The following is an 8,068-nucleotide window of genomic DNA, read 5'->3' as shown; positions in this document are numbered from 1 at the left end:
ATCTCACACCTCAGATGGTTTATTACTCTGCTAAGACAGTTCACTGAGGTTTGCACAGCCCCTAAATCATTTCAATACTATCAACACTCTTAACACCCGGTGCACGTTCCACAAAGGGCAATTTTGTGTGATCGGTTTTCTTTTGGGTCCTGTTCCAGAACGTTACTGGCCGAATGGGGTGTAACCCACCCAGACACAAAGGGCCCATTATAAAACTGGATGCGGTGTAAAAGATGTACTCACCATATTCAATTTCGTAACACCCATAAAAGAGCCCTTGGGTGCCTTGAGGAACTCTAAACAAAACAATAACAATGAAAAGAAAATAAGACAACATGGTCTTTAAACAAGTTGCTGGAATGACGGCATCTCACACCCCGCTGCAATCTGAAGTTTATTAGAACTGAGACAATGTAAAATGCAAGTGTGAGGGACCAAGACAGTAAAGGCCAACCACACACTGCTTCCCATTACCAGTTTGAGCCACATAGCTCTTCTGTACTATAGAAAAGTTAAACCTTCAGTTGTAGAAAAAAAGAGTAAGTAACAACATACCTTGTGGGCCTTTTCCCACCTGGCCTGGGAAGGTGAGGCCCTGACTGACTCCAGCTACAAAAGCCGAGGCTGCTGAAGAGGCCAGAGACCATCTAGGCTGTCTCTTAGTGGAGACCCAGGTCATTGAGCCTGAACTTCCACAGCCACCATCTGCCACAAACCACCATTAGAAGCAGCAGGTATGTTCTATTTGTTGGCTGTTTGCAGTTTAGTAGCGCTGCAGAGAGCTTGCTGGGGAGACCATGCATTAAAAAGGGACTCAAAAATAACTTAAACAAGGTTTTAATTACAAAAACAAAAACTCCTTATACACTAAATACATCAACAACAAACCAGACCCAACCACCAACCCATCCCCCAGGGTAATGGGAGAGCTAGGTGCTGCTCCTTATATACTATATCCAAATGCTGACACAGCTTAATTAACACAACCTAGCAGCACCTGCTATGTTTCACAGCTGCAAGACTGGGTCTCATTATTTGCCTTGGCCCTGGCCCTTAAAGACATACACATCTTGTGAAGCAATATTGAACCTTCGCATTTTTAAGTGACCATTCAACACTATTTTATTCTCTTGTTGATACTGTTTTGAATGTGCATTTTATATACGGCTTCCTTTAGTAACGTTTTCTTTTCATAACATCATTGAACTGGAAGGGATCCCAAGGGTCACCTAGTCCAACCCCCCCACAATCACAGCTAAAGAAGCCCTGGCATCTGTCATGGACTGGCCGGAAGCAAAGGAGCATGTAGGAATAACAGAGACAGCGGGAGGTTGAATGCAGGTGAGCCATGCAGAAGCACGCTGGCAAGCATGCTCCAAGCAAGCTGCCGGCTAGCTCTGCCGAGGCTCCTTTTATTAGCAGAAGTCAACAATTGGAAACAGTAGTGAAACCACCCTGAACTTAATGTATTTCCATCTAAGCACATTTCCAGCGTTAGCAAATACACCTGTCAGCAGGTGTTTCCCTAAAATGTTCCCCCTGATACTTGATTATGTCTGCGTCATGCTCCAGCCAAGCCTTACGTCTAACAAACAAATTGTGAGAGGACAAAAGGTCAGGGGGGAAACCCTGTTTTCTAGCCAAGAAGGCAAAAGGTCAAGGAGAGCAGGCACAATGCTCCTTGACACACTGTTGCATGTCTGGTGTGAGATTTGTCTTCGCAAAGCGGAGCATTACCTCCACAGAGCGGTGGGAGGTATCAGCTGAGGGACCTGCAAGGGAACCCTCAGGGGAAGAAGGCTCAGAGCCAGGGGGCTGGTGATGGGATGATGATGAGTGGACAGAGGGGAAGAGGGAGAAGACTGGGAGGAGGAGAAAGTGTCAGAAGCTGAAGAGGCAACAGGCTTTAGTGAGCAGGAAGAGGCTGTGGCAGAAAGCAGTCCAGAATCAGAGACTGGAGATGAGGGGGGCCAAGAGGCAGAGAGCCTTGGCAGTGAAAACAGGTCCAGAGATTTAGCCACAGCTAAAGCAATCAGGCTTGAAAGTTTCCATGTGCACTAGAAAGAGGAGCACATTTTATCTTTCTAATTTAATATTAAACCTTGGAGCACCTGCACATACTTCATTGTCTCAGAATGAAAGGTAAACATCGGGAAGAAGAAAAAGCCAACATGTTCACCTCCTTGACTGCTAGAGAACAATAAAATTAATGTTGAGTTGCCAGTGATTGATGATCCTTGGGCTGCTGAAAAACGGCATTCAGCAGCCTGTCAAGACCAACAAGCTATCGATTTTCACTTCATGCGAGGTAAAATGATACAGAGCTCAACTGTGTGCCCAAAATGACTGGCATATGAAAGCACAGAACAGTTGAAGATGCTGTGATTATCCAACCCATTTCCAAAAAGTGCTTTGTGCTGCAATTTAATTCAGCTCTCTGAAAAGTGTGTGTTGTAATTAATGGGCCTTCATGACACCCTCGGAGGTTTCAAAGGCTTATCAAAGCCTGGGGGGGGGCAGCTTTCAAACGGGCCCTTTTCACAAGAGAGTGGCAAAGAAGGTAGGTAGTCAGGAGAAATTTCGTCCCAGGTTGGCTCAGTCAGTAGAGCATGAAACTCTTAATTTCAGGTTCATGGGTTTGAGCCCCATGTTGGGCGAAAGATTCCTGCATCACAGGGGGTTGTTCTAGATGACCCCAAGGGTCCCTTCCAACTCTGCAATTCTATTATTCTATGAGCTGATGATTCTGTTGGTTTTTCTGCATTCTTTGTAATCGGTATCATTCATTTGTGGTCCCTGCAACAAGATTGGGGAATATTCTGCCCTTAAATGCCCATCTGATTCAGAAAGTAGGACTAGAGATATTGTTCACCCTTTCAGCTCATTGTGAAAATGAACTGGGATTTTCAGCTTCTTTACCAATCTTTTGGCTTTTTTTGCGGAGGGGCGGGGGTAGTAGAAACCAAACGGGAGATCAAGATCCGTTGAAGTGTTAATGCTGTGAGCCCTTCATCTTATGCTCAGCTTGTATATTTCTGTAAACAAAACTATGTATCACAGAGACAACCCTTCCTCCAGTGACTTTCATTCTAAGGAAATGAAACATGAGGAATGTGCTGGGAGTCCCAAGATCTCTCACCACTCAAAGATTGGGGTTCACACAACCACAGCAGTGGAACTTGGAGTCTCAAATTTCAGCGGTGCCCTGTGCAACGCCAAAATTTGGTCGTCGTCCAAACTCTTCGCCTTCCTTTTGACATAATAGTTGCAGCACCCCCTGTGGCACTCCTAAGGCTCCACGCCCAGTGTGACTGAAGCAGTCATGCTCCCCTAAATGTTCCTCTGACAATTACAGTGATACCTCAGGTTACATACACGTCACGTTACAGACTCCGCTAACCCAGAAATAGTACCTCAGGTTAAGAACTTTGCTTCAGGATAAGAACAGAAATCGTGCTTTGGCAGTGCTGTGGCAGCAGGAGGCCCCATTAGCTAAAGTGGTGCTTCAAGTTAAGAACAGTTTCAGGTTAAGAACGGACCTCCGGAATGAATTAAGTACTTAACCCGAGGTACCACTGTATATATTCATTTATATAGGGTTTCCAGGCCCACTTGAAAACATTAAGGGATGTTGCCTGTGTGAACTCGCTCAGAGCTCCCCAAGGGAGGGCTGGAAAATTCCTTAGCTGCACTAACTGCAAAGAACTCATGCACAGGCAGCTGAGAGCTTTTGTAAGGTGTTTAACCGCCCATCCAACAAGTGTTGCCACAGTTGTAACTCGAATCCCGACTTCTAAAGTGTACGAGAATCAAGGGGGTCGTAACACTCTTTTTTATTTTTTAAAAAAGTGCCCTCACAATTTTTTTATTGGGGAAAAAAACACAATTCAAGTTTGCTGTGAGAGCTGCCTGCAATGAAGGCCCCCCACCCACCCACATTTTTTTTTGCAGAGAAGATTTATAATGTATATTAGACTTTGCATTCAGCCATAAAATCAAGGGAACTCTGCAACTTTGACAAGCTTCCCCTGCACTAGTAAAATTAAAATGTGCACGCCTTGAATGTTGTCATAGAAACATGTGGGAAATATTAAAATAAGTGAATGCGATGAACGGGGATAATTTATATTTCTTCCCCTGCTTACCTCACACATTGCTCATATAAATCACCCAGTTCATGAGTGCAGTGCAGGGATTTGTCTGTCTCCAGTTTTGAGATGTTTGATCGGTCAGAATAAAAGGGTTTCAGCTGCAATTAATCCAGAACTGTGACACAGACATTGGTTGACCTTCCATGAGATTAGTCCAGACTAAATTATTTGTTGATGGTTTACATGTAAACAAAGGACACGGATGGCGCTGTGGGTTAAACCACTGAGCCTAGGACTTGCCAATCAGAAGGTCGGCGGTTCAGATCCCCACAACGGAGTGAGCTCCCGTTGCTCGGTCCCTGCTCCTGCCAACCTAGCAGTTCGAAAGCACATCAAAGTGCAAGTAGATAAATAGGTACCACTCCAGCAGGAAGGTAAACGGCGTTTCCGTGTGCTGCTCTGGTTCGCCAGAAGCGGCTTAGTCATGCTGGCCACATGGCCCAGAAGCTGTACACCGGCTCCCTCAGCCAATAAAGCGAGATGAGCACCGCAACCTCAGGGTCGTCCACGACTGGACCTAATGTTCAGGGGTCCCTTTACCTTTACCTTTTACATGTAAACAAGTAAAACAAAAAGTTCCAAACAAAAGCAGCCCTTCTGTGGGGCTGCTGCAAAGCAACCTGTCTCCTGCGTCACTATTCCCAGTCGTTTAGGGTGACAGAACTACAAAGAAAGCCCCCAACGTGCACTGATGCCGATCTTAACACCCAAGAGGGTCTGTTGTGATGGAACAGAGAAACAGCGCTAGATGTCATCCTCATGCTGATGACACCTCATTCAAGATCTCCCGATGGCAGCTCCTAGTCATGACATTTGGTTTTCAAAGAAGAGAAGAAGAAGAGTTTGGATTTGATATCCTGCTTCATCACTCCCCTTCAGGAGTCTCAAAGTGGCTAACATTCTCCTTTCCCTTCCTCCCCCACAACAAACACTCTGTGAGGTGAGTGGGGCTGAGAGACTTCAGAGAAGCGTGACTGGCCCAAGGTCACCCAGCAGCTGCATGTGGAGGAGCGGAGACGCGAACCCCGTTCCCCAGATTATGAGACTACCGCTCTTAACCACTACACCACATTGTCCAATAGCACGGGAAGCAAAACATAACCCTGTGGGACACCGCATAACAACTCTCATGGTGTGAAACAGTGCTCCTGATACCTGCTTTCGGGAAATGGCCTTGGAGGAACGGGTACTGGGCCACCAACTCATATTTCATTGAGCTGCTTCAGAAGAGTTCCATGGTTAAGACCACTGACAAGTCAAACAGAATGAGCCAAGGGTGACCACAACCCTACTCTCATTTTGAACTACCTATGTTAGTTCTCCAGAGGTTTTCTTTTTCTTTTTAGTAAAACAGATGTTTCATTTCAACACTTAACTTTTTCTAAAGTAGTATTTTTGCTATTGTCAGCTTTGGTGACTGATATATTTTTTAAAAAAACATATTAAAGCATTTCCTCAGCAGCCTTGTCGTGTATTATTTGCTAAGGCCTTCTGGCATCCTAACTCTAAAGGGATCATAACTTACCAGCAATCATTACAGAAATAAAATGGTTTGTTGAAAAGAAAGGCACAATTAAGTTGAAAGCTATTTGGCTGTGCAATGTTTATATACGTGTGATTAAGATGCAAGCCATTAAGCTGTATTTCTTTCTGGGCATTGCTGTCTCTGCACTATAATTTAAGCTTCAGCTCTCAGTTCAGCTCTCAGTGGTCTTAAATTACTGTTCACTTTGGAAGAAAAGGAACGAACTTCCAGTTTTTCACTCTTGCAATTAGGAAAGGAAAGGTGAAATGCAAGGAAGGAGATATGTTTAATTATTGTAAGGCAAACCAGACGCGATGCAAAAGGACCAGTGCTCTTAACAAACTACAGTTCCCAGGATTCTTTTGGGGGAAGTCATGGCTGCTAAAGTGGTTTAACGGTGCTTTAATGGATGGTGTGCATGTGACCCTGGTGCAATTTAGTTCCACTAGCTGTGGCTCTCTGTTTGTACATGTTGCAGTGAGTGGAAAGGCTGTATGAACTGCTCTGCCTTGCTACAAGAAAAGTGTGTTTTGCTGTGTTCCTAACATAAGAAAAAGGTTTTTTTAATTAATCTACCTCTCTCCACTAAGTGCTGACCCGAAGAAGGGCTCAGAAGAAGCTTGAATTCTACCCCTGGAATCCACAGACAACAAGAAAATATTATAACACTTGGACCCTGTATACACCAATCCGGTTTTAGTCTGTAGTCAGAGTGCAAAGATCTTTGTGGAAGCTCTCTATATGGTATTGCCAGATTCAGTCCCTGGCATCTCCAGGTTTGTTTGTTGTGTGTGTGTGTGTGTGTGTGTGTGATGTACTGAGCTTGGATCCTAGAACAATAGGCAAGTAGGATACTTGAAGGCAGCATCCTGATTCATCTGCAGGAGCTGCCCAATCCGGCTCCAGGAGGAAGTGAATCAGCAACTTGATTGGCCTGCAGCAGCAGCCCAATCAGGCTCCAGGAGAGGAGTTGAATCAGCCAGTCACGCGGGACGCATTGTGTAAATAACATATATATAGCCAGAGGTTTGCCATGAGCTGAAATAAAGAGCATGAAATCAACACTTGACTCCGAGTATATTTCAGTGTGTGTGTGTTTTTAAAAAATGACCAGGAAACAGCTGATGGGTGAGACCCAGTAAATAGTAGTAGTAGTAGTAGTAGTAGTAGTAGTAGTAGTAGTAATAATAATAATAATAATAATAATAATAATAATAATAATAATAATAAATTATACCCCACCCATCTGGCTGAGTTTCCCCAGCCACTCTGGGCGACTCCCAATCGAGTGTTAAAAACAATACAGCATTAAATATTAAAAACTTCCCTAAACAGGGCTGCCTTCAGATGTCTTGTAAAAATAGGATAGCTGCTTATTTCCTTGACATCTGATGGGAGGGCGTTCCACAGGGCAGGTGCCACTACCGAGAAGGCCCTCTGTCTGGTTCCCTGTAACCTCCCTTCTCACAACAAGGGAACCGCCAGAAGGCCCTCGGAGCTGGACCTCAGTGGAACTATAGCCATGTCCTCCCATCTTCAGAAAATGTTCCACCGTATTGGATTATTTTCTGAAGATACCCTCCCAGACACTGAAGCCAAAATGTGGGACGCCATCCTCCCATTTTTTATCACAAGAACACAACGGCCCTTTTGGTTGCCATGATCTTGCACAATCCCCCCCCCCATGCTTTTTCCAGATACGGTGCCCAAAAACATGCATTTTGGGGGGAATTCACACAAGATCACAGCAAGCAAAATGGCCATTGAACTCTTGCGATAAAAAGGGGGGTGTCGTGATTTTTCCAGGAATTTTGTGAGATATGCAATAAGGATTTAAATTATCCCCAGAACAGCTATGGACCATGGTAGCGATTCAAACAGTGGATATTCCCCTGATCACTATGCCAGCTCGTGGCACACACAGCTTTCATTCAGCCAATATTTTGCTTCCTCTGCTACACAACAAACTTGAAGTCAGTTTCTGTAACATGCTGGTTGTTTCTGCTCACCTTCTGATCAGAAATATAAGACGGGTGGATGACAACAAGAGTTTCAAAGTGTGCAGGACCCAAATGCATTTTGAGAAAAGCAACTGACTGCTTGCTCTTAGGAAAACGATGGGGAAATATACTGAGAAGTGTGGGATGAATCAATGATTAATGGGAAGACAGATAAGCACAACCATTGCTGTCAACGTTTCCCTTTTTTAAAGGGAAATATTCCCTTATTCTGAATAGGATTCCTCGCAGGAAAAGGGAAAAGTTGACAGCTATGAACACAACATGAGCAAACCAGGGCGAATACTCATTTTTGTGTAATCTCCCCACAAACAAGTCGTAACAAAATGCTCAATATAAGTCAGACATGGTCTCACCCTGAGTAAGCTTTGTGA

Source organism: Podarcis bocagei, assembly GCF_964188305.1.
Source record: "Podarcis bocagei genome assembly, chromosome: 8".
Classification (NCBI taxonomy): domain Eukaryota; kingdom Metazoa; phylum Chordata; class Lepidosauria; order Squamata; family Lacertidae; genus Podarcis; species Podarcis bocagei.
This window is presented reverse-complemented; position numbering follows the sequence as displayed.